Source organism: Symphalangus syndactylus, chromosome 8 (genome assembly GCF_028878055.3).
Source record: "Symphalangus syndactylus isolate Jambi chromosome 8, NHGRI_mSymSyn1-v2.1_pri, whole genome shotgun sequence".
Classification (NCBI taxonomy): Eukaryota; Metazoa; Chordata; class Mammalia; order Primates; family Hylobatidae; genus Symphalangus; species Symphalangus syndactylus.
In genome coordinates this window covers 25170099-25197068 of record NC_072430.2, presented here as the reverse complement: position 1 = coordinate 25197068, position 26970 = coordinate 25170099, and the positions used below count along the sequence as shown (strand labels likewise).

At 39.5% G+C, this 26970-nt stretch overlaps 1 protein-coding gene across 4 annotated transcripts in view; it reads right to left on the bottom strand.

The window, feature by feature from the left end:
* The window catches only part of TC2N (tandem C2 domains, nuclear), an 87939-nt gene that overhangs the window by 40015 nt on the left and 20954 nt on the right, over positions 1 to 26970 (bottom strand). The window contains exon 1 of one of the 4 annotated variants that reach the window (XM_055288376.2): positions 16586 to 16862. The exons of 1 other annotated variant lie outside the window; for it this stretch is intronic. The gene's annotated coding sequence lies outside the window, so the exon portion shown is untranslated. Of the gene's footprint in view, positions 1 to 16480; positions 16863 to 26970 lie in introns of those variants that run through there. 2 more of the 4 variants (XM_063644047.1, XM_063644046.1) reach the window with 2 other exon arrangements.

The window sequence follows — 26970 nt, the reverse complement described above, 5'->3', positions numbered from 1 at the left end:
CAAATAGCAAGATGATAGATTTGAACTTAATTATATCAAGAATCACAAGTGTGAATGCTCTAAAATATGCCAATTAAAAGGCAGAGATTGCCAGACTGGATAAAAAAGTATGATCCAAGTATATGCTGCCTACAAGAAACGCTTTAAATACAAATAAATTAAAAATAAAAGGATGGATACCCCTTAAAAATATACACACAAAATCCTCAATGAAATACTGGCAACCCAAATCCAGAAACATATAAAAAGATTTATGTATCATAACCAAGCAAGATTTATCCCAGGATTGCAAGATTAGTTTAACATCTGATAATCAATTCATATAATACATCATATTAACAGAATAAAGGACAAAAACTATAGGATAATCTCAATAGATACAAAAATTTGACAAAATCCAATATTCATGATAAAAACACTGAGAATAGAAGAGAATCTTTCAACATAATAAACAGCATCTATGAAAAAATCTATAGTTAACATTACAGGAACTGCTGAAAGATTGAAAGTCTCCCTCTAAAGCCAGGAAAAAAAAAAAAGATTTCTACTCTCTCTACCTTTATTCAACACTATATTTGAGATTCTAGCTAGGGCAATTAGGCTAAAAATATTTTGTAAATGGCATTCATCTTGGAAATCAACAAGTAAAACACTCTTCATTCACAGACAACAAGATCTTGTAAATTAAAAAAAAAAAATTCTAAGAAATTCACTAACAAACTTACCAGAAGTTCACTAAGGTTGCAAGATATAAGAGAAATATACAAAAATTACTTGCATTTCTATATACTAACCATGAACACTCCAAAAATGAAATTAAGAAAACAATTCCATTCATACTAACATTTTTAAAAACTTAAAATACAAATACTTTAAGAAATGAAGTACAAGACTTATACACTGCAAACCACAAGACATTACCAAAAGATATCAAAGAAGAGCTCAATACTTGTGAAGATATCCCATGTTCATGGATTGGAAGATATAATATCATTAAAATGTTAATATTATTAATATTGCTAAGGTGGCAATACTCCCCAAATTGGTCTACAGATTCAACACAATCTCTACCAAAATCCCTTCCAGCTTCTTTACAGAAATTGACAAGCTGATCCTAAAACTCATATGGGAATGTAAAGGGTGCAGAATAGCCAAAACAATCTTGGAAAAAAAAAAAGAACAAAGTGGAAAGACTAACTTCAAAATTCACTACAAAACTAGTCATCAGGACAATGTAATATTAGTATAAGGACAGACAAATAAATCAATAGAATTAAATTCAGAGCCCAGAAATACACCCTTACATTTATAGTCAATTGATGTTTAACGAAGGTGCCAAGAAATTTTAAAGGGAAAGAAATAGTGTTTTCAACAAATGGTGCTAGGACACTGAATATCCATATTTATATCCACATTATATCCACATGCCCTTCCCACCAAAAAAAAAAAATTGGATCCCTGCCTCCCACCATATACAAAAACTAACTCAAAACTGATCACGCACCTATATGTAAGAGTTAAAACTTCAAAACTCTTAGAAGAAAACATAGGAGTAAATCTTTGTAAACTTGGGTTAGGCAGTAATTTCTTAGACACAACACCAAAAGCACACATGATCAAAGAAAAATTTGATGTACTAGATTTAATTGAAATTAAAAACTTCGTGCTTTAAAAGACACCATTAACAAAGTGAAAAGACCACTCGGAGACTGAGAGAAGATATTTGCATATCACACATCCAATAAAATATGGATTATATCCAGCATATATAAAAAACTATTACAACTTAATAATAAAAGAAAAATAACCCAATTAAAAAATAGGCAAAATATTTGAACAGACACTTCTCCAAAAAAATCTACAAGTGGCCAAAAAGCACATGAAAACATGCTCAACACTGTTAGTGATTAGGAAAATGCAAATTAAAACTATAAAAAGACAACAATACACATTGATTAAAAAGGATAAAATTATAAAGATTGACCATTCCAAATGTTCATGAGTATGTGACAAGTAGTACTCTCCCATTCTACTGGTGGGACTGTACAATGGCATGACCACTTTAGAAAACAGTTTGACAGTTTCTAAAGTTGAACATATACCTGCTACATGATCCAGACATGCCATTACTACATATTTACTTAAGAAAAAAGCAATCACATGTTTACACAAAGACTTGTATACTGGTGTTCATAGCAGCTCTATTCAAAATAGCCAAAAACTGAAAACTATCAAATATCTATCAACAGATTAATCCATTTAGAAAACAAACTGTGGCTCAATGGAACACTAGTCAGAAATAAAGAAGTAAACTGGTTAAACATGCAACAACATGGATGAATCTCAAAATAATTACGCTGGGCAAAAGAATGCCAACAAAAAGAGTATGTGCCATACAGATATGTGCCATATTCTCTTGGATTTGCTTTATTAATAACAAAGCCATATTTCAGTTCTTATTATTTTTTCTTTAATTCGGCTTTTCTAGCTATCTTATTAATACTGATTTGTAGCTGAACTCCACTGCGTGATTCAATTTATATAAAATTGTAGAAAATGGAAATTAATCAATAGTAACAAAAAGTAGATCAGAGGCTGCCTCGCAACAGTGAGGAGCGGGGAGATGAAGGGCAGAGAGGGACAGAAAGGAAGGACTTGATTGGGCAGGAGGAAACTTTGGCGGGGGTTGATATATTCATTATCTTTTTTTTTTTTTTGAGACAGTGTCTCGCTCTGTCACCCAGGCTGTAGTGCAGTGGCGCGATCTCTGCTCACTGCAAGCTCCGCCTTCTGGGTTCATGCCATTCTCCTGCCTCAGCCTCCCAAGTAGCTGGGACTACAGGTGCCCACCACCACGCATGGCTAATTTTTTGTATTTTTTAGTAGAGACGGGGTTTCACCGTGTTAGCCAGGATGGTCTCGATCTCCTGACCTCATGATCCACCTGCTTCGGCCTCCCAAAGTGCTGGGATTACAGGCGTGAGCCACCGCGCCAAGCCGATACTCATTATCTTGATTGTGGTGATGGTTTCATAGGTACATACATACATGAAAACATCAAACTAAGATTTCAAGTATATGTAACTTACTACATTTCAATTATACCTCAATAAACCTGAAAAAATAATTCATAAATAGAATTATGGAACATTAACAGAAAAAGAGGCCTCAAAAATATTAGCAGAGCAGAAGGCTTAGAAATCATTTTATCAGGGGCCAGGATGGTGGCTCATGCCTGTAGTCCCAGCACTTTGGGAGGCCAAGGCAGGTGGAACACCTAAGGTCAGGAGTTCGAGACCAGCCTGACCAACATGGAGAAACCCCATCTCTACTAAAAACAAAAAATTAGTTGGGCGTGGTGGCACATGCCTGTAATCCCAGCTACTCGGGAGGCTGAGGCAGGAAAACCATTTGAACCCGGGAGGCGGAGCTTGCAGTGAGCCAAGATCACGCCATTGCACTCCAGACTGGGCAACAAGAGCAAAATTCCATCTCAAAAAAAAAGAAATCATTTTATCAAAGTCCTTCTAATTTTACCCAAAGAAAATAATGAGTCAAGCAACTAGATAACGTTAGGTTTAGAACCAAACCCTAAGCTTTGCAACTTTTTCTAACACACCACATTGCTTTAGGTAGGGTATGGGTAAAGGGCAGGACCAGTCAGGTTAACAGACTATGTGCTGGCTGTCTATATAGCCACATGTTTGCTTTTTTAGCAGCAAGGAGAAGCAAATATAAATGGTTAAAAGTATACTGCCTAGGTTCCAATCCTGTAACTTTCACTTATTAGCTATATTACCTTAAATCTGTTACTTAACCTCTTTAACCTTTAACTTCTTCATCAATTAAAAAACAAAAACAAAAACAACAACAACAACAAAAAACACTTCTTAGGGCTATTGTGATGATCAACCAAAGTAATGCACATTAAGTATAAAACTAGTGGTAGGGCTGTTTTAAGAATAAATGCTGTCATCAGCAGCATCATTATTATATTTATTATCATCAGATCTCACTTACAACCAATCTGATTCATGCTAGTCACTTTATCCAATGCCAGGAATGATATGGGGACATTTAGCTAGAACATTCTAGTATGAGGACAGATTGTAAAAAGACTTAAATACTTCCATATCAATGGATAAAAGCTATAAACACCCTAGTCACTTTAACTCCTCCCTAGGCACCCCTGAGGTAAATGTCTGAGAAAGCAGGGGCCTCCATGACTCTGCTCCAATACTACGGTCAGTGCTCATGCACGACAAGTTGTTAAAATACTTTTAATATCACTCCCTGTTTGAGGTTCCCAAAGGGCTTATTTGCCCCTGCTGGCCTGACATAGTCTAGGAACAGCCTGCCTATGGTATTCTCACAAATAAAGGACAGTACATCATCATGACTTTCCCCTGCAAACCTGCTTTTCCTCTGGTATTTCCTACTACAGTGCCACTATCTGGCTAATTAACTAAGCCAGAAATAAGAGTGCCATTCTTGAGTCCTTCTGCTCCCAAAATCCACACATCCAATTCATCCATTCACTTACAAGCATTTATTGAGCATCTACTATGTACTAGGCAATTTGCTAGGCACTGAAAACAAAATAGTGAACAAGACAGACAAGCTTTTGGAGAGCTTACAACACAGGAGGGAGATAAACAGAAAAATAAACAAACACAATGAGGAAAATTAACCAGGATTCAAGAGGAACTAATGTTAACTTTGTATAATCAGAAAAGACTTCCCTGGGGAGGTAACAATCCAGCTGGAACATAAACACAAGAAAGGATCAGCTAGCAAAGTTCTTGATGGTGGAGCAGCAATTGCAAAAATCTTGAGTTGTACCCACTTTGCATTATTTTGCAAGGTACTAAGCAACAGAAAGAGTAGTTAGCAGGTGAACTGTGAAATAGGCAAGGGCTAGAATTCTGTTGAGTAGAGCCCCTTAATCCTTGTAATTTTCTTTTTCTTTTTTTTTCTTTTTTTTTTTTTTTTTGAGATGGAATCTCACTCTGTCATCCAGGCTGGAGTGCACTGGTGCGATCTTGGCTCACTGCAGTCTCCACCCCCCGGATTCAAGCAATTCCCTGCCTCAGCCTCCCAAGTAGCTGGGATTACAGGCACCCACCACCATGCCCGGCTAATTTTTGTATTTTTAGTAGAGACGGGGTTTCACCATCTTGGCCAGGTTGGTCTTGAACTCCTAACCTTGTGATCCACCCACCTCGGCCTCCCAAAGTGCTGGGATTACAGGTGTGAGCCACCGTGCCTGGCCATCCTTGTAATTTTCACACCTTCCTTTCTATTCTCAATTTGACTATTTTGATTCAGATGTTATGATACCCCAAATTACAGAGAGCCAGCTAATAGGTTTGCCTTTCAAATTCTTTTTATCCCCCCACTGTGCTGCTAAGGTCCTTCATCTGCTTTAAGTAATGCTGTATCTCTCTATCACTTTCAGGATAAAATTTATTCTGCTAAATACAATATGTGACCCTTCTCTTGCTCATCTTCCACTACTTCCTTCTGCAAATACCAAGCTTCAAAATATAACTACCTGATGTGCTAGAAACACACCATTCTCTTTTTTACTTCTGCACCTTTGAACTACGTTAGGGTAGGAATGCTTCTTCCTGCTGTCTCTAGTTTCTTTGAGAAAGATTTGTCTGTATTAGAAAACCTACTTGCCTGCAGATACATGCCATATTCTTCTATATTAGCTTTATTAATAACAATGCCCTATTTCAGTTCTCCATCTGCCTTATTCTTTTTTCTTTTATTTAGATTTCCTGGCTATCTTATTGATATTGATTTGTAGCTGAATTCCACTGTGATCAGAGAAATTGTATACGATCAATGATATGCATAGCATATCATCAATTTTAATAAATGTTCCATGTACATTTGCAACTTTGAGGTGCAATGTTCCATGTACATCACTAAATCAAATTTGTTGGTCATGTTAAAACCTTCTGTATCTTGGCAGGGCATAGTGCCTCATGCCTGTAAATCCCAGTATTTTGTGGGGACCGAGGCAGGAGGATCATTTGAGTCCAGGAGTTCAAAACCAGCCTGGACAATATAGGGAGACCCCCATCGCTATAAAAAATTAAAAAATTAGCCAGGCGTAGTAGTGCACACCTGTAGTCCCAGTTACATGGGAAGCTGAGGTGGGAGGATCACTTAAGCTCAAGAAGTGGAGGCTGCGGGAAGCTGTGATCACATCACTGCACTACAGCCTGGGTGACAGGGTGAGACCCTGTCTGAAAAAAAACCAAACAAACAAAAAAAAAAACCACAGGAAAAAAATATGTATTTCTATTGATTTTTTTTCTGCTTGTTTTATATGGTACTAAAAGAGATGCATCTAAAAGGAAAACTCCAACCATGACTGTGGATATATCTATTTCTCCTTTTAGTTCTATCAGATTTGTTTCACATATTTTGATTCTAATTTATGAGATGCATATAAACTTAAGTTTATTAATCTCCCTTTCGATCTTTAGTAATACTTCTAGAAGCCTTAATGTTGGCTTTGTCTGATATAACTAGAATTTCTTTCAGTTAATATTTGCATGTTATATCTTCTTTCCATCATTTTCTTTTCAACCTTTCTGTGTTATGCTCAAGGTGTCTTTTATAAGTCATATGTAGTTAGATTGTGTTCTATTATCCACTCTGACAATCTTTGTATTTATTTGTATTTTAACTGTATTTAGTCCAGTCATAAAGATTTAAAACTGTTTTAACATATTGGTGATTTAAATCTCTTATCATTATGGTAACTTATTAATTTCTAGAAATGCTTTTACCCTGAAAACAATTTTGTCTGATAGTAATATAGCTATGCAGCTTTCTTTTAGAAAGCATTTGTATGGAATATCTTTTTCTGTTTACTGTTTCCATTTGTTTACCAACCTGTCTCCTCATGTTTTAGATATGCCTCTTATAAATAGCATTTAGTTGAAGTGTTTTAGTCCAGATAAACAATCTTTGTCTTTTGACTGTAATATTTATTCCATTTGTATTTAAGATAACTGGCTGATATATATTTGAATTTAAACCTATATTTTATCCTGGGCTTTCTATTTGTCCTACTTGTTCTGTTTCTTTTTTTTTCCTTTCATTGACTGAGTGTTTACGATCTTCATTTTTTTCCCTCCAATAGCTTGGATATTGTATTACTTTCCTATTGCTGTTGTAACAAATTACCACAAACTTAATGGCTTTAAATAAACTTACAATCTTACAGTTCTGGAAGTCTGAAGTCTGAAATGGGTTTCACTGAGCTAAAATCAAGGTGTTGGCAGGGCTGCATTAATTCTGGAGACTCTATGGGAAATTCCATTCCTTTGCCTTTTCCAGTTTCTAGAAGAAACCTGCATCCCTTGGCTCATGGCCCCTTCCTCCACTTCAAAGCCAACAAGACAGCAACTTCCAGTCTCTCTGACCCCTGCTACCATTGTCACATCTTCTCTAACTCTGAATCTCCTACAATCTCTCTTTCATTTATAAAGACTCTTGTAATTACATTAGGCCAACCTGGATACTCCATAATCCAAGATAATCTCTCCATCTCAAAATCCTAAATCACATCTGCAAAGTCACTTTTTCCATGCGAGGTAACATTCACAGGTTCTGGGAATTAGGACATGGTAATCTTTGTGAGGCCATTATTCTGTATACTATAAATTTTATACACTCAATTTCCTTTTCTTTGGTCACTCTGGTTGTTTTAATACGCACACTTAACATGTCAAAGTCTAAAGTTAGTCCTTTTATATTCTCCTGTTGCATAGTAAAAGGACTATTAAAGACTTTTAGCTCCTTTACATGCCAACCCATGTGTGACTTAGGCATGATGTCATCATTGCACATATTTTGATTCTATCCTGTTAAAACCCCACAAAACATTATTATTCTTTTGTAAAGTTAGTGTTCATTTGTATTTACATATTTCACCAATTACTTTCCACTTCATTCCTTCTTACATTCCTTCCATTTCATTCTTTCTGGCATCGCCAACTATTCATGTACAATCACATTCTTTTTGCTAATATCCTTTATGATTTACTTTAGTGAAGGTATGTTGGTAGAAAACCCTCTGTTGTTGCTGATCTGAAAATGTCCCTGATTTTTATATTTTTTTGTGAAAAATATCAATAATATACAAAAGTATAGCAAATATAAAATAAATCCACATGGACACATTATCTAGCTTTAATTATTATCAACTCATAGTCAAACTTTTTTCCACAATATCCTACTTCCAGAAATTTTGAAAAAAAAATCAAGATATAATTTTATCTGTAAATATTTCAGTATGTATCTCTAAAAGACAATATTGAAGAACATCTAATACCAAATATAACTTTATATTTATATTTATATTGTATATCTCTTTTTTAATGCAACTACAGTATCATCACACTTTCAGAAAAATCTATAATTTCCTCATATTAGTACTCACATTTCCCCAATTTTCCTATAATTTTTTATAGCTTATTTGAGTGAAATAGGTTTAAATATTTCTTAAATCTCCTTTAATCTACAAGTTTCCTTGTAAGTATTCTGATGCTGAAACCAGGTCTCTCACCAATAGAACTTATCATAATAGGATTTTGCTGATTGCATTCCCATGGTGTCATTCAGCAAATCTCTGCCTATTTTTCTGTAAAATTACAGTTCAATCTATAACTTAATACAGATTTTTAGGTTTGACTTTTTATTTTTAGCAAGACTACTCCATAGGTTATAGGTACGTAATGTTCAGCTTTTATTTTTTAACAGTGTTAGCAACCATTGATCATCACCCTGTATTACTCTCATTCTTAAAGATATTTCCTCTGGTTATGAATTCGAAATTATAAGCTATTTTCTTCAGGACAAAAATATCTTATTCCATTGTCTTCTGTCCCACCAGTGGTATAAAGAAGTCAGCTGCCAGCATAACCACTGTTCTTTTGAAAAAAAAAAAAAAAAAAAAAAAAAAAATCTTTTGTCTAGGCCCTAAAGTAATGTTAAGATTTTTCTCTTTGCCTTTGGTTTTCTTCATTTCACTGTGATGTTTCTAAGTATGTACTTTTTCTTGCTTGAAATTCATTGAGATTCTTGAATATATGGATTGGTGTCTTCCCTCAGTACTGAAAAATTCTCATTCATTATCTTTTTGCCCATTTCTTTTTCTTTTCTTGCAGAAATTCTAATTTATTAGACTTTCTCACTGTAATTCCTCACTCTGATCACTCTAATTTCCATGTCTCTTCACCTCTTTTATATTTTCCATTTCTGTCTCTTTGAGCTATATTCTGAATGATTTATTCTATCTTCCAGTTCATTCAATCTCTTTGTGGAGTACATCTAATTTACTAATTAGTAGTTAAGCTGAAAGATGAGTTTTGAGTTTTTATTACTGCATTTTTCCTTAGTAGAAATTACATTTAGTTCTTTTTTCAACCTGCTGTGTAGCTCTGTCACTTTTTAGACTCCTGATCCCTGAACATATCTTTAAATCTGTCTTTTATTTACTTAAACTCAGCCCAGTATAGTTATCTTAATGATCTATGACTGTTTTTTCAAGCTTTTGTAGGTTTATTTCGAGTTCCTATCATTCTGCCAATTCTTGCTCAGGATGTCCTACTTCTTTGTACAGTTGGTTATCTTTGACAATGAATTATTCATTGACCATGAAACTTTACTGGTAGAATTTTTTAAGCTAAAAATGAAAGCATACTCCAGAGAATATCTGCATTTGTTTACCAGACCATTTTAAATTCACGCGTTGACAAATAACCCAATTCTAAAATGGACAAAGAAATTAAGACATTCCTGCAAAGAAGACAGACAAATCGCCAATAAACACATTAAGAAGCGCTCAATGCCACTGATCATTAGGAAAATGCAAATCAAAACCATAATGAGATACCACTTCACACACACTAATCAAAAAGACAGACAAAAAATAAGTGTTGGTGTGGCTGTAGAGAAACTGGAACCCTCATAAATTGCTTATGAGAATATAAAATGGGGCAGCTGTTTTGGAAAACACTTTGGCAATTCCTCAAACACTCCACACAGAGTTACCATATGACCCAGGAATTCCAATCCTAGGTAAATATACCTATGAGCATAGAAAACATATTTCCACACAAAAAAGTTTTACACAGATGTTCACAGCAGCAGTATTCATGATAGCCAAAAAGTAGAAACAATCCAAATGTCTATCAATTGATGAATGAGAAAACAAAATGTGGTATACAGCCATATGATGGAATACTATTCAACCATAAAAACAAATGAAGTACTGATTCACACTACAACACAGATAAATCTTGAAAACATTATGCTAAGAAAGAAGTGAGACATAAAAGACCACATATTGTGTGATTCCATTCACATGAAATGTCCAGAATAGGCAAATCCATAGAAATGGAAAACAGATTAGTGGTTGCCAGTGACTGAGAAGGAAAAGGCAAATGAGGAATGGCTGCTAATGGGTACAAGGTTTTTTTGGGAGGGTGACAAGAGTGTTCTACAATTATATAGTGATAGTTGCACAGCTTCATGAATGTAAAAAAAAAAAAACCACTGAATTGTACACTTTAAAGGGGTGAATTTTATGGTATGTTAGTATCTCAAAAAAGAAATGATTTTTTAAATTTACATCTTGAAATATTTTTAGACCACCAAGGTAATATAAAACTTCCCCCCATAGTCTGTTTGGTGGTCACAACTTCCCAAGGACAGGCTTTTTTTCCTTTCTTGTTTTACCTGGCATCAAGACAACTTTCCTTGCACTCCCTTCAAGGAGGTAGTGTGAGGTTTTCGCCCTTTTCGTGACATCACAGCCCTTTGTGGTCCCAGAATGAGTCTCTTAGCCTATGCTGAATGAGCCCCTGGGCTGACTTCCAACTATCCTTGGTGACATGCAAATCTACCAAGTTCCTATTCAAATGCATCAAGTTTCCCCGGTTTAACAAATGCCCTCAGGGCAAATAAGACTTAAAGGCTCCTTTAGTCTCTCATATGTTCAGCTTTCTCTTAGATTTTGGCATGTTAATTCCTATCTTTTGAATTGTTTTTTTTAAATACAGCATTCTTAGCTGTTTTCAGCTAAGGTTGTCCAATACCTCAACTGACACTGTTCCCAAAATGCAAATCCTATATTTACTTTTCAAGTTAAAATTAATTCTAGTGAGTTAGGAAAGGATTTGCAGCCTGATATAGTCTACATTAGAGTAGCTCCAGTATTATTTATGACTTCAGGTGATTACAGTAGATATTTAAGAATTAAATAACACATTTTATTACTTTTTAAAAAGGAAAAATTAAACAATTTGAGGAGCAGTCTAATTTAAAAGAAGCATGGGTGGATAACTTGTTCTCTCAAGTATCAAGGTTCTTTAAACAGCTAAAGTAAATAAGACTGTGGTAAGGATACACAAACAGATCTGTTTTAGAAAGAGTAGCTTGGAAACGACCACACATATATGGAAACTTGATGTATGATACTTGTAGATCACTGAAATGAAAAACAGAATATTCAGTTCTATAATGCTGGGAAAAACTGATTAGCCATATGGGAAAAAAAGAAACTGGACCCCCACTTCACACCACACAAACATCAGTTATACACGGATTAAGGACACAAATATGAAAGGCAACTTTCTTAATAGATTTTCTTTTTTAGAGTAGTTTTAGAATCACAGTAAAATTGAGAAGGTACAGAGATTTCCCATATACCCTCCCTGCTTTTAGTAGAAAATAACAGACTGTATTTTTATAATCTCAGGGAAGGTAAAGATTTGTTAAACAAGATGCCAAAAGCACAAACCATAAAAGAAAAATTTGACAGAGTCAACTATAAAATGTGTTAATCAAAAGACACTATAAAGAAAGTAAAAGACAGGCTGCTCACTTGGAGAAAAAGAAATATGTCACGTGCATAACTGACAAGGGGTTCACATCCAGAATATATAAAGAGCTTCTATTACTGAAATCCATTTTTTAGACCGAGTGAATGGCTCATGCCAGTAATCCCAGCACTTTGGGAGACTGAGGCAGGTGGATCACCTGAGGTCAGGAGTTCGAGACCAGCCTGGCCAACATGGTAAAAACCTGTCTCTACTAAAAATACAAAAAATTAGCCAGGCATGGCAGCACGTGCCTATAATCCCAGCTACTCAGGAGGCTGAGACAGGAGAATTGCTTGAACCCGGGAGGCAGAAGTTGCTGTGAGCCAAGATCATGCCATTGCACTCCAGCCTGGGCAATAAGAGCAAAACTCCGTATCAAAAAAAAAAAAAAGAAAAGAAAAAAAAAGAAATCCATGTTTTAAAGTAAAACAACAACTACAAAAAAAAAAATGGCAAAAGTCGGCCGGGCGCGGTGGCTCACGCTTGTAATCCCAGCACTTTGGAAGGCTGAGGCGGGCGGATCACGAGGTCAGGAGATCGAGACCACGGTGAAACCCCGTCTCTACTAAAAATACAAAAAAATTAGCCGGGCGTGGTGGCGGGCACCTGTAGTCCCAGCTACTCGGAGAGGCTGAGGCAGGAGAATGGCGTGAACCCGGGAGGCGGAGCTTGCAGTGAGCCGAGATTGCGCCACTGCACTCCAGCCTGGGCGACAGAGCGAGACTCCGTCCCCCCCAAAAAAAAAAAAATGGCAAAAGTCATAAACACTCACAGAACATAAACAATGAAAGGTTCAACATCATCAGTAATTAAGGAAATTTAAATTAAACCCCCAATGCGATACCATTTCTCACTCACCCGATTGTCAAAAAGAAAAAAAATTCAGGTAATTACGCATGTAGAAATGTCTTACATGTTGCTGAAAAAGGGAACAAAGTGAACACTTGCATCCCGCTTGTGAGGCTATAAACTGGTACAGCCACTTTATAAAACAATCCGGTGTTTTCCAGCAAAACTGAAGGTTTTTAAAATCATGAACACAAAGAGACATGAGTTTGAAGGGTCACTTAAAAACAGATTTTAATGGAAAAAAGTAAAAATTAAATGTAAAAGCAAAAAAATTAAAAAAAGACTGAAAACATCCTAAATATCCATCCACAGGATAACGGATAAAGAATGGTAAAGTCACACAATGAAATTATGTGCGGCATTAAAAAGTGAACAAACTATAACACATCAGCATGAAGGAATCTCACAGAATGTGCAAAAGCAAAGCCACAGGAATCACATAGTAGTATCATTTATACAGAGTTCCAAAGTAGACTAAACAACACAGTGTTTGGAATGCATAGACATGTGGTAAAACCATATAGAGAATCAAGGAGAGTGGAAAGAAAAAGATATAATCAGGGAGAATACACAGGTTGGCTTCAAAAAATGTTGGTTATGTATCATTTCTTAAGCAATACATAGGCATGGGGGTATTTATTTTATTTGTGTTCTCTGAATCTGCAGATGTGTCAAAAGTACTATTTTGCACATATGAAATAATTTCTTATTTAAGAAGTAAATAAATACATGGTTGTGGTACAAAACATTAAAAATTCAGAAAACTATATGAATAAAATAAAAATTATCCATAATTATATTACCCTGAAATAACTATAGTAGTTGAAGGAGGTAAATATACTTAAATGATGTGCCTTTCTTCTACTCTTTATTTTTATTTAATCTGTTTTAAAGCTGTATTGAGGTATAATTTACCCACAATAAATTTCACATATTTAAAATGTATAATTAAATGAGTGACATATATACATATAAATACATACACACACATTGGTGGAAGCATCATCTCATGAAGAAAATGAATATATCCATCATCCCCTAAAGTTTCCTCATACCCCTTTTGGATCCATCCCTCCTTACTTTCTCTTTCCCCTACCCCCAAGTAACCACTGATGTGTTTTTCCATCACATTAGTTTGCATTTTCTAGAATTTTATTGGATATATGTTTGGGCATAGCTTATGCATATGTTTTACTTTCGCAGACAATGCCAAAAAGTTTTCCAAAATGACTACACCAATTTACACTTCCACCAGCAGATTATGAGACTTCCAGTTGCTCCACATCCTAATCAACACTTGGTTGCCAGCCTTTTCCATTTTAACTATTCTTTTCATATTCCTAAGGAAAATACTCATAAAATGATTTGTCTCAACTCTTGAGCAACAAAAAAAATCAAACTTTCAACGAAGACTGAAGTGAAACTCATTATACAGAAATTTTAATCTAAGAGCTTTTTCCCCTGAATGTATAATAATAATTGAAGCAAAGGCCCTAAATGATGTATGCCTCCAGATTCTGATTTAGTCCCAACACCTGATTTCTACATAAGATTTTTAGAAGAACCATTGGGACATACATAAAAGAACCGCATAACTTAAAAGCAAGTTGGGAACATCAACATACTGGAACTAAGGTAAAATAGAGTCCACACAGTTTATATGCGTGACTTAAACACCTATAACACCTGAACCCAATACACCAAACAAAATACCACTAAAATTGTGTTCATAATTTGGATGGGGCGGGGCATAACTACTTTACCACGAATAGTTCTTTTCAATATGCTCAGCTTCTTGCTCTCAGCTTCTGCTACTTAACCATAAGAGAGGAACAATGTTATGAAATGATGCACTTCATTTTTAAAATTTGTAATTATTATGGATAACACAAAGGTAGTCTATCATCCTTATTTGTCTCTTTTTTCTTTTCTTTTCTTTTTTTAATCATCTCCCTAATCAATGGATCGCCTCTCCTTCTAACCTTTGTTTCTCAAAATACGAATTCTAAACTCACATTTACTTGTGAGTGCAGAATCACTATTCTCTCCTCAGATTTATTCAAACTTGGCTTCTACCCTTATACTGTACTTAAATTGTGTCTGCTGAGGTTAAAGCCCCCCTCCTAACTTCCAAAGCCAATAGGCACGTAATCAGTTCTTGACCCCCAGACAGACTTCTCTCCTTGTTAAAACTCTCCTCTCCTGGCTTCTATGAGACCACTGCCTCCTAGATTTCCTCCTTTCCTGATGCTCTTCCTCAGACTCCTTGGCTGTCTCTACCCATCGCTTAATGCTGGTGTTCCCCATCCTTGGTCTTGCCCTCTTCTTACACTATACTTACTTGAATGATTTCTTACACCCTTACAGGATTAACTACCACAAATCCACTGTGCTTCCAACATTTGTAAGTCTGATCTTGACTTCAGAAAACCTGATACCAATATATCTATTGGTATATATCCACTAGACAGCTATGCCAGATGTCCCACCAGAATCTCAAACTCATTTTCTCTCCACCTGAATCAATTTCTCAATATTATATCACGAATTTTTATTCGTGAATGCACAATTATAATTCAAATGAAGTCAATAAAATACAAGATATACTTAAATTTTTCATGAAGGGTTAAAGAATAAATTTGTATTATGGTCTCTTCCTCAGTTATGAAGGTAACTCATATTCATTAGCAAAAACTACAAAATACAAAAGAGATGATAAAAAGCAAATATCCCAGCTCTCAAAGGCAAGCAATATTATCCTCTCCTTCCAGAAAAAGCAATTTTTAACCATGCTGAAGTTACACATCAAAATATGAAACTGGTAAATAGGATTTTGTTGTTGTTGCTAATTCTCAATATTTTCCAGGCTATGTTTTACAATATTAATCAGGGAAAACAAATTTCTATTAACTGCCTACCTAAAGGGAGAACTAGAATAATATTTTAATTACAAAGGCAATCCTTTTATATGCTGTATTTTAAGTGTTCTAAAGAAATCAATGCTTTTGGCTTGGCATCTATCTTGTCTATACCCAGGCGTCTATCGGTGTGCACTATAGCCCACAGTTCATCCACAGTATCTTCCTCTAAAGAAAACCATAGCAAAGGAAAACCTGGAAGAAATAGAAGTCAAATCTAAAACCTAGCTGGGTAGATTGTGGTTTGCAAACACCACAGTAAAGTGACACTTTTAACACCCTTTCGCCACTTCACAAAGTTTCAGAAACATCACAGGTAAAAACCCTCTGCGAAGCTCTTCTCATCAGACCCCGCCAGGGAAAGTTAATTCGCTTCCCTTTCCCCAAAGCCCAGAGCCCACGTGGACGCGCCGTCGAAAGCCCGAGCACGGAGCAGGGAGCCGGGGGCGCGGCCATCCCCGCCTGGGCTGGGGTCTCCACCATCCCCGGTCACGGGTCCCCCTAGGCAGAGCCGCCCACTTGGACAGCGAGGACCCAGCCTCGCCCCGTCGCCCACCCCGGTGCCCTCCAGACCACCACGCTTGCAGCTGTCGCGGGGCCTAAAGCTCCCTCAGGCCTCCGCGACACAGGCGTCGCTGAGGAGACGTGGGAACAGCCCCTGGGCCCCACCACGGCCCCATTTTAGAGAAAGTTAAAGACAAAAGAGACAGAACGGACGCTCACCGCCAGCCCGCAAGGCGGGGCCGCCCCGACAGGCGCCCCCCACAGCCCTGAGCGAGCTGCCAGCTGGGAGAAGCGCACCTGAGCCACGCCGCGCCTTTCCCCGCCCGGGTCCCGCCGCCCTCCTCGGGGTCTCCACGTCCCACGCCCGCGCTGAGGCGGCGCCGCGCGGCCGCGGCCGGTTACCTGCTGGAGGCAGTGGGCGCTCTGCTGTCGCCGCCCGCGGGAACTGTGACTCCTGTCACCTCGCGCGACCGCGCCTCGAGGTCCCGCCCTTCCCAGAGCCTCCCCTACCCTGTCACTTACCCCCTCCCCTCCACTTCCCTCCCCATACCCACTCCCACACCACCCACCAGGGCCGCCCCGCCCCTCAGGACGAGCGCTAAGGGGCGAGGCAGGGCGGGGCAGAGCGGGGAGTGGAGTGGCGCAGAGGGGCTGGGCGCCGAGGGGCGGGGCCTCCCGCGTACCTGAGCCGCGCTGCGCCTGCGTCCTCCGCGACTCCGCGCTTGGCAGCCCCTTCCTGGAAAGGTGTAAAATGCCGCCAGGTGTGGGGTGTGTTGTGGGAGAAGAAGGGAGACAAGCGGTAGGAGGGGAATAGAGGGGAAGCTATTGGCCTGAGGAAACTTCTCTGACTTGGGGAGGCAGGAGCACTTTCTGGCGGGAGATGTTTATGCACACTTTACTTAGAAGCGGAGTAGTCATGTTGTTACTTGACTTTTAGAGTTTTTATAAAAAGTCTAATTTATAAAGTTTTTGGGGATCAGCCCTGCTCTCTTCGCTTTTGTTGCTTTCTATCTGCTACTGCCTTGCCATCAATGGGTGTCTTGGAAAGAATATTAAATGTATCCACCACAGCACCTCACACCCCCGATTCTATGAGGGATCCCCTCTAAACCCTGGCAAAGCGGGGGCCTGGCCCTTTTCTCTGGGCTTCCTTGGTGGAAAACTCAACACTGCTTGGAAATGAGTTTCCTAGACTGTCTGATGAAGAATGGCTTAGCATTTTTTGTTTGTTTTGTTTTGACAGAGGGTCTGTCGCCCAGGCTGGAGTGCAGTGGCGCGCTCATGGCTCAGTGCAGCCTCGACTTTCAGGGCTGAAGTGATCCTCCCACCTCAGCCCCTCCCCCAAGTAGCTGGGAATACAGGCGCAAGCCAGCATGCCAGGCTAATTTTTTAATTTTTTGTAGAGATGAGGTCTTATTATGTGGCCTAGGCTAGTCTTGAACTCCTGGACTCACGTGATCCTCCCACCTCTGCCTCCCAAAGTGCTCCACCTCCCAAAGTGCTGGGATTACAAGCATTGAGCCACGGTGCCGGCCTGGGTGGCGGGACTGTAAAATTGAAAGAAAGGTTCATAGTTTCCTTCCTGGAGAGCAGTCTTTCCCAGAGTGAGTTCTGTCCATCTCAAGGTCCTAGAGATGCTGGAGTGGGAGTAGGGGTAGATACCAGATCACATTAATCTGGGGGAGAGAGACACAAAATACTTGTTTTCCTTGAGATTCACAATGCATACTAGCATTTTACAGGCGTAAGAACCATGTTTTACTTTCTTTGATCCTGCATCTCCCAAATGTGTTTGACCATAGAACTCTTTTCTTGAGAAATGCCTATTTCCAATCTTGGGCATTAGTGTTTCAGCAAACACTTTGGAACCCACTGCTTTCAAGTCCTAGTACGTTCACATTTAATAATGTATCACCAATGTTTGCAAAGTTCTGCACTGTTCACACAAAACTTTCATGAGTCATCTCATTTAATCCTGGAAATTGCAGTGTAGCTGTTATTATCTTCATTTTGCAGTTGAAAATATTTAAAGGTCAGACAACCAGTTAGTGGTTGCCCAAACATACAGTCAAGATTTGAATCTGAACTTTGAACTCCAAGGCGTTTTAGACTAATATTCATTCTGTCTCTCTCTCATTTGTTCCTTTTTTTTTTTTTGGACAGGCTTTCATTGTTGCCCAGACTGGATTGCAGTGGCACAATCATAGCTCACTGCTGTCTCAAACTCCTGGGCTCCAGCCATCCTCCCACCTCAGCTTCCCAAGTGTGCTGGGACTACAGGCACATGCCACCATGCCTGGCTAAATTTTTAAATTTTTTTATAGAGATAGGGTCATGCTTTGCTGTCCAGGCTGGTCTGAAACTCCTGGCTTCAAGCAATCCTCACACCTCAGCCTCCCAAAGTGCTGGAATTACAGGCATGAGCCACGGTGCCCAGCTTCGCTTGATACCTAAGGAGAGCACATCCTTGGTTAGAAATCACTAGATTCATGTGTTAGTTGAATCTTCTCAAGGGCAAGACCATAACTTTACCTATATTTTACTTCCTTGCAGCACCTGACTTAGTGCAGGGCACAAAAGTGTCATTGAAATGTGCTGAATAAACGAAGGAGGAATGAATGCTCAATAACTACTAATTGAAGTGAGCTGATGCTTGGTTCCTCAAATGAACAACTTTAACAAACTCTTCGCTGATGCAGAAGTACCAAGAGCAGGAGCTCCCCTAATTGTTCCTAGTTTTCTTCCCTAGTCCATCTTAAAACATTTTCCTAGAAGAATCCTCTCTATTGACAGATACAGTCTTGTAAAATCATGAAGCCAATTCCTTTGTTTTCCTTGAAATGGGCCTCCTTCCTGTTCTATCTGAGTCAAGGCTACATGAATGGAGGATATTGTACACCTTTCTTCGTACTCTTATTTCTAATCTCTTCCCACAAAAGGATCGTCCTCAAAATACTATGAACGGGTTTTTGTTTGTTTTTTAATTTAGCAATTTTATATTATTTGAGGCCGATCTAAGGAGAAAAATAGACTGGTCGATATGGATAACGTGGCTGCTTAGATATTACTGTGTGTATCAATTCTTTCATTTGATAGAGACAAACCACATAATTCCTACTCTAAACCCCTATTCATTCTTTATTTAATGCAGTTTAGAAGTGCTTTGTGATTCAGCCCAAGCCTACCTCTCCAGCCTTATCTCCCAGTATTTCCATCACACCTTTTTGACCTACTGAAGGAATTGCAGTTCCATAAACTGTCGAATTTGCACACACCATTCCCTCTACCTTTCTTACAGGTATCAACTAGCAAACTCATGTTCATCCAACCCAAATACTACCTCTTCTAGGCAATGAAACTCCACAACACCCATTCCTGACTCAATTAGGTGCCATTTCCCAGCATAACCACCACAATCCATCTATATCTCTATCATGGTGCCTACATCATAGCTGTGATTACTGGCTTCTTTTCCCACTTCCCTCTAGATGCATTCCAAATGAGTTACCAATGGGCAGGAATGATGACTTCCACCTCTATTTCCTGAGCACGCAGCATAGCACTTGACATAGAAGGCACTCAACAGTTTGTTAAATAAATGAAAACGTAGCTTTCAAAGAGTATAAATTCCTAGAGTCCTGTGAAATAATTTTACAAAACGGTCATGAATACTTTGGGGGTACCAGACAGATTTTTGCTTCTCTCAAAATTATTTCCTTCCCATTTTCTGCCTTAGAACATAACTACAGAAGCCTATACATATTCATTCATTTCATGTATTTGTTCAAAAAACATTTCTGAGTGCCTACCATATAACAGGTGCAGTCCTAGGCACTTGCTTCAGAGAGAAAGTGACATTTCAAAAGTGTCATGGATGCTCACCAAACCTCAATTCCTCTCCCTGGGCATGAAGCTAAACTGCTTTGCCTAGCCACTCCCCTTGTATCTAGGTAAGGTCATGTGGCCAGTTCTGACCAATGGAATTTGAGCAGAAATAGAGTTTCACTTCTGCATCTAGGCAACTAAGAACAGGTGAGCCTTCACCCCACTCTCTCCCTCTTTCCATTCCATGACAACCTTGGACTAAACCATGCTAACCATTGCTAAAGCTCACCATATGACAAGATGGGAGAAATGTCTGTGTCCTTGATTGGCTTCATGGAACAAAGCTCTCCCCACTGCCCACTAACTTTGATTGGATGGTGATGTGAGTGAAAAATATACTTTATTGTGTTAAACCACTAATATTTGGGGTTTTTTTCTAACACCTAGGTTTACTTACTCTGATAGGCACCATCATGAATGATGACATATAGATTACATTAAACATACCAAAAAAATGTTTCTCATGCTGTAGGCATTCTATGGGAGACATAGAACATGAAAATTTATCAAAGAGCATATTAAGGTCATAGAAAATTTAAGTTTATCCCAAGTAGATAAAGAAAAATCTTTATGGATACATAGCTTTCTGTCTCTCAGATGGCTACCTTATCAGAATGCTGACATCTTGACCTGAAAACAAGCACAGAGTCACCATCATGCCTTCTTCATCATCTTTATCTGCACTTCTCTGTCTCTTTCATGCACTTTGAAGGGTTTCCCTGAGTGGGCTTCAGGAGAACCAGTGTTACTCAAAGTCTAGTATATATTCAGGAGAAGAGAGAAATAAAAAGGCTAGGCTCCAAAGGGTCTTGAATATCTTACTAAGGAATTTGCCCATTAATCCACAGGATACATAGTTGAATAAGCTAGGAACTATTTGTAGTGAGATGAGTTGCTTTTTTCTTTTTTATTTCCCTCCCTCATCATCTTCTTACCTGGATAACTGCTATCCACTAAACTAAGGTAACAATGGGATAATGGCTGGTCACAGATGCTCCACCAAGATAACTAATCATGAGAGTCTCATTTCTCAGTGCCCTCCCACAAAGCCCTTCCTCAAAACACCCATCTGCCTCCTCCAAACCCCACTAATCAATGATACTTCATAGCACTAAAAGGCTGACACAGTTGTATTAGAGGCGTAAATGAAAAATATTCAGCACCTAGAGCAGGAGGCAATAGCACCAGTGGGGTCAAAGGAAATCTGTGAAGGAGGAAACAGAGAGAATCCAAAAACAAAAGAAGGTTTTCCACCAACCACATGATCAACTCACCCAGGCTGAGTAGCTGGTCCAAAGAGGATGAGAGCACATGAAACTGCTCAGGATTCAAGAACAAAGGCTCCCAGACTCACAGAGAAACATCTAAACCCCTACTTCTGTGACCTCTGTATGGACTGGAAGAAATGACTCAAACCTGAAGCAAATGACCCTGCATTCTTCTGGAACCACATCAGCTTGCTTAAGTTGGAACTCCATTTCCCCAAATTTATTTCCCTATATGGTTCCAAGTTTGGTTGGCCAAAAAGAAGAATTGAGGCAAGATTTGGAAGGTGAAAGTGGAGCAGAGCCACTCCCTCTGAAGATCCTCATGACTACACGTGGTGGCAGACACACACAGAGATTCTGGCAGGTTCTGGCTCATCCTCCTCCTCATGTCTAGCTCTTCTTCCCAACTCTAGTCCCTGCTGGCCAGAGGACCCAAGATGACTCCAGAGCTTGGTGGGAGACCTCCAGAAGTGGCAGCTATGTATGGACTTTTCCACAGCCCCCTCCTGGGTACCACTCCAGCAGTTAGACATGTGCGGCTTCCTAGAATCATTGCAAGTTCTGGCCTTACAAGTCCACCTGTACAGGGCTTCAGGATGGCTGGCTAGTGACTTTTCTCTAACCCTTCAATTCCACTTTCAGACCTTTACTTCACCAGTTTCTCACATAATTCTGCAAGAGATTAGTCCCATTATCGGTAAGACTCTAGTGGTTCTGCTTCCCTGATTAAACCCCATCATTCATCTTCTTGGCTACCTAGCAATAAGAATATGTGGATTGTACCACCCTTCCCTTCCACCTTTTTTTTCTTTTTTTTTTTTTTTTTTTTTTTTTTGAGACAGGGTCTGGAGGGCAGTGGCACGATCATGGCTCACTCCAGCCTCCACCTCCCAGGCTCAGCTGGTCCTCCCATCCCAGCCTCCTGAGTAGCTGGGAATATAGGCCTGCCAATACACCCAGCTAATTTTTTGTATTTTTTTGTAGAGACAGGGTTTTACCATGTTGCCCAAAGACAAGGTTTCACCATGTTGCCCAGGCTGGTCTCAAACTCCTGGGTTCAAGCCATCTGCCCACCTCGGCCTCTCAAAATGCTGAGATTACAGGCATGAGCCTCCATGCCCGACCTCCTTCCGCTACACTATTAAAGGCCAAGCGCTGAAGTTATTTATATTTAGGAACTACAGAAATTTGGGTAAAAATTATGCCCTGGTAGTGGTCTCCCCATGAGAGGGTGACTGGTTGCCCACTGCCTTCACACTGAATTTACATAATAGAAGAACTGACTTTCAGCTTTTTGAGCTTAGAAACTTGCTCCTTTTCTCTTTTAGCATACTGAGTAAATCTCTCTTGAAGAAGGAAGTTTGGTCAGGCTCACCAGAAGTAGACAATAGGATGTCTGTCTATTAATACAGAATGAGAAATAGGATTGTTGCAAGGCCCAAATGTGTATCTTACTGCCAAAACACTGCCCTGAAGAAATAGCTATCCAGGAAGCTAAATGATAACCAAACAGTTGCCTGACCAGGGAAATGGAATGAAAATTAGGAGAGTTGGGAGGAATATTGAGCATTAGCATTGAGTTATGATAGCTACCATCAATACCACAGAAGGGACTGACCTGTCACGGTTGCAGATAAGCTATGTGGTTCCACTTACTGGAGCCACCGTCCTAGTCATATTCCTTCTTTTTAGTATGTTACAGTATTGGCCCCAGGACTACACTGTGCACTGTATCCATGCCTTTGCTACAACTTTGAAGTTCCTTCCACTGAAGGAGTGGAGTATATTTCCCTACCCGTTGATTTTGGGTTCAGCCACGTGACTTGCTTTGGTCAACACAATGAAATGGAAGTAATCGTGCTCAGTTCTGCGCTTAGGCCTTAAGAGACTTCATGTGTTTCTGCTTGCGTTCTTGTACTTCTGCCAATGCTAGAAGACTTCCCTGGGTCAGCCAGCTGCTCCAAGGTGGGTAAGACACTCTAAAGCAGAGTCATGCCAGGTAAACCCAGCTTAGAACAGCTAATCCCCAGCTGCCCAGCAAGCATGAGAAATAAAAGATGATTTTTTTTTGTACCCTGGCATTTTGTGAATATTTGTTACACAGAAATAGTTACCTGACATGTCCTCCCACCATGATTTTCTGGAATGGAGAATGTCTAACCCCATCGTGGCCCCAGAGTTCCAGACCAGTGTGCCCAGAAGTCCCCTCTCAAGTCACTAGGCAGCACCAGTTTAGCCAATAGTAAGTTAGAGGATTCAGTTTCTCACCCTCAATACAATTCACTTGAAATTTTCTGTCCTTTGGGTTAGATATAAAATCTAAATATTTGTTAATAGCAGAGATGAGAAAGATTTAACAACTTTTCAGAAAGTTACTTCTGAATATTAGTGATTGTACATGCCACTCAAAATCACTGTGTGAAATAACATTCGAAGCCTATCATTTGTAACTTCTGCTTTCATCAGTGTTTTAGGAAAACACCTACGCCCAGCAAAATCCCCAGGCAGTTTTAGGACGCCAAAGCTTTCTTCATCTGTTTTTAGACCCACTCCACATCCATAAAGATAATTCATGAATAAATGTGGTTGGCAGATGAACCCAATATTCAAGGGTTTTTAAGCCTTTAGTTAAGACCTCTGGTTTGTTAGTTTACACGTTAGTCTCTCTGTGAATTAGAAGTGGAGGGAGGGGCTCAAAATGCTTTATAATCCTATTTTTTTCAGACATTCCTTCTTTCTCCACCACTCCCAGCCTTTCGCTATCTTCCTCCACCCTTCTAACTTACGAAGGGACTAATGATGTTAGGATAGTTTTTGAGGAAATGTGGGAGGTCTGTAATCCATTTCCTACTTGACGTGGGTTACATTTTTACCAGAAGAAAGAAAAAAAAAAAACAATGCAAATATATTTCCAGCACAGTTGGGTGGCAGCTCCATAAAGTGGCTTTTAAAGAGCTATCCCATTGCCCTGCGAGTTGACAGCACCTCAGGGAGGGGACAGGGTCTGCGAGGGCCAGAGAGGCATACCCTTCCATTCCTAAGAAACATCCCCTCAGGAAACAATTTGGCGTTTCCTACAAAACATGAACTTGTTTGGCAGCCTGACCAACTCATCACCCCTGTTCATCTCATATTGCATGCCTGATTAATAACAATAACATAGTGAGTACAACTTCAATAGGAAACGGGGGAGGAAGAGCCAAACACCCTTGCCAAACAAACGCGCATGTTCACATGCCCACAAACTCACACACCCCGATATATAAAGCCACTCTTAAAATGTTGGGAAATATAAAAATGTTTCCATCAAAACCATCTTATGGGCCCAACGTGGTGGCTCACGCCTGTCATCTCAGCACTGTGGGAGGCCGAGGCGGGCAGATCATGAGGTCAAGAGATCAAGACCATCCTGGCCAACATGGTGAAACCCCATCTCTACTAATATAAATATAAAAATTAGCCGGGCGTGGTGGCACATGCCTTAGTCTCAGCTACTCAGGAGGGTGAGGCAGGAGAATCGCTTGAACCCGGGAGGCAGAGGTTGCAGTGAGCCGATATTGCACCACTGCACTCCAGCCTGGGTGACAGAGCGAGACTGTCTCAAAAAAAAAAAAAAAAAAAAAAAGCCATCTTATGTTACTGGGAGGGACCAGGGTCGAAGATTACTTCCTTTCTCCCATCCAAATAGTACATCAACATACTTGGGGATGATAATAGCTGTCATTCTTCATGCACCTATTACGTGCCAAACACTGTGTTAATGGTCCATATAAGTAAGTGTTTATACATTGGCTGGGTGCGGTGGCTCATGCCTGTAATCCCAGCACTTTGGGAGGCTGAGAAGGGGGTGGATCACTTGAAGTCAGGAGTTTGAGACCAGCCTGGCCAACATGGTGAAACCCCGTCTCCACAAAAATTAGCTGGGTGACGTGGCGCACACCTGTAATCCCAGGTACTCGGGAGGCTGAAGCAGGAGAATCACTTGAACCCAGGAGGTGGAGGTTGCAGTAAGCAGAGATGGTGCCAGTGCACTCCAGCTTGGGCAGCAGAGTGAGTGAAACTCCATCTCTAAATAAATAAATAAATAAATAAATAAATATGTTTATACGTCTAGTTTAATTCTTGCAACAACCATTTAAGAATTAGTAGGCATTATCTAGGCATTACAGATAAGTAACTTTTCCAAGATCACAAAGAAGTAATGGTACAGATTGGATTTGAACCCAAAGCTATGTGTGACTCTAAAGCTCAAGCTCCTTTTGTTAAGTCACAGATTTAGTTGGTAAATTGTAAAGCCTAGACTTAGGGTTGTTTCCTTACTCAAAGCCCATTGGAATTGTCATCTCTTCTGTGGGTCCTTGACTTGTTCTGGACAGAATTCTGATGGTTACAAGTAACAGAAAACCTCTCCAATTAGCTCAAGTAAAAGGCAGGGAATGGTATTCTATTCCTACCCTTACTTTGGGTAAGGGAACATATATGGGAACATATTCAGAGAACTGAACAAGCAGGCATCAGAAAGTGCAGGACCTAAGGTAGCCCAGACACCCCTCAGCCTCGCATTTCCTGAAGACTGCTCCTTTTTGCACACCTGCACATCCCAATCAGCTTATTTGAGTCACCAGTCTCTCGAAGCTGCAGTCTACACCTGAGTCTCTAATTACTTCCTCAATGGTATATCTATCCAGCCTTTGGGCTCAGGACCCACCACCTGAGAAGTAAGTGCTTCTCCCTTCCCAGTTTTCTGGGAGAGGAATCTGATTGGCTCAGCTCATATTTTCCAGTCGGGCCACACACAAGGTACAAATTGCTGGCTAGTCTATGGTTGGGCACCCATTGATCAGATGTTTGCCCTGGTCCACTTCAGAGGTAGCTGGGGAGGAGAGGGTCAAGGGATCTGCTGCTGCACCTCTGGGCAGGGAAGTACCCTGAAATCCAGCAGATAGATGCTCAGCTTTTTCTCTCCTTTCTTTCATAAGACTGTCACACCTGCATTAGGATTGAATTTTAAGTAGCCTCCCATTGCTCTCCAATTGCCCTCTATTTATTTTCTAGATTCTTACAGTAACATCTTATTGGGGTTCTATCTGCAATGGCCTTATCAGAGTGCTAAAAACACAGTGGACACTAAAAAATGATTTGTTGTATTTAGGTAGAGTTCATCATGGAGAGGACCAAGACAGAAGATCAAGAAGAATTTTTTTTTTTTTATCTATTCCCTTGTCCACCGAAAGATCATCAAAACTAGAGAGAGACTATCAAATGCCTGGTGACAAGTCTTCAGCTGCACTGGCTTCACAGGAGCTTATGTGGAGAAGAAAAAGAATTTGAGCCAGAGCAACGAAACACTAAAGTTGTTTCCAACTCTCTTACCAAAAGAGGCATCCAGCCCAACAGCTCTCAACCTGGAGTAAAGCTCTCACATGACCTGTGGAGCGTCCTTGCTTTGATTCCATCCCTTTACTCCCATTCAGAGAATTCTATTTGAATTTAAATAAATGACTCTTCTACTATTATTGTGGTAAGCTTGATTCTGCTGTGATTTGAAAAGAACAAAAAATAAATAATTGCAAAGCCTTTGTATTAAATTACTGGTAACAAATTACCGGTAACTTTGTTACAATTGACATTGTG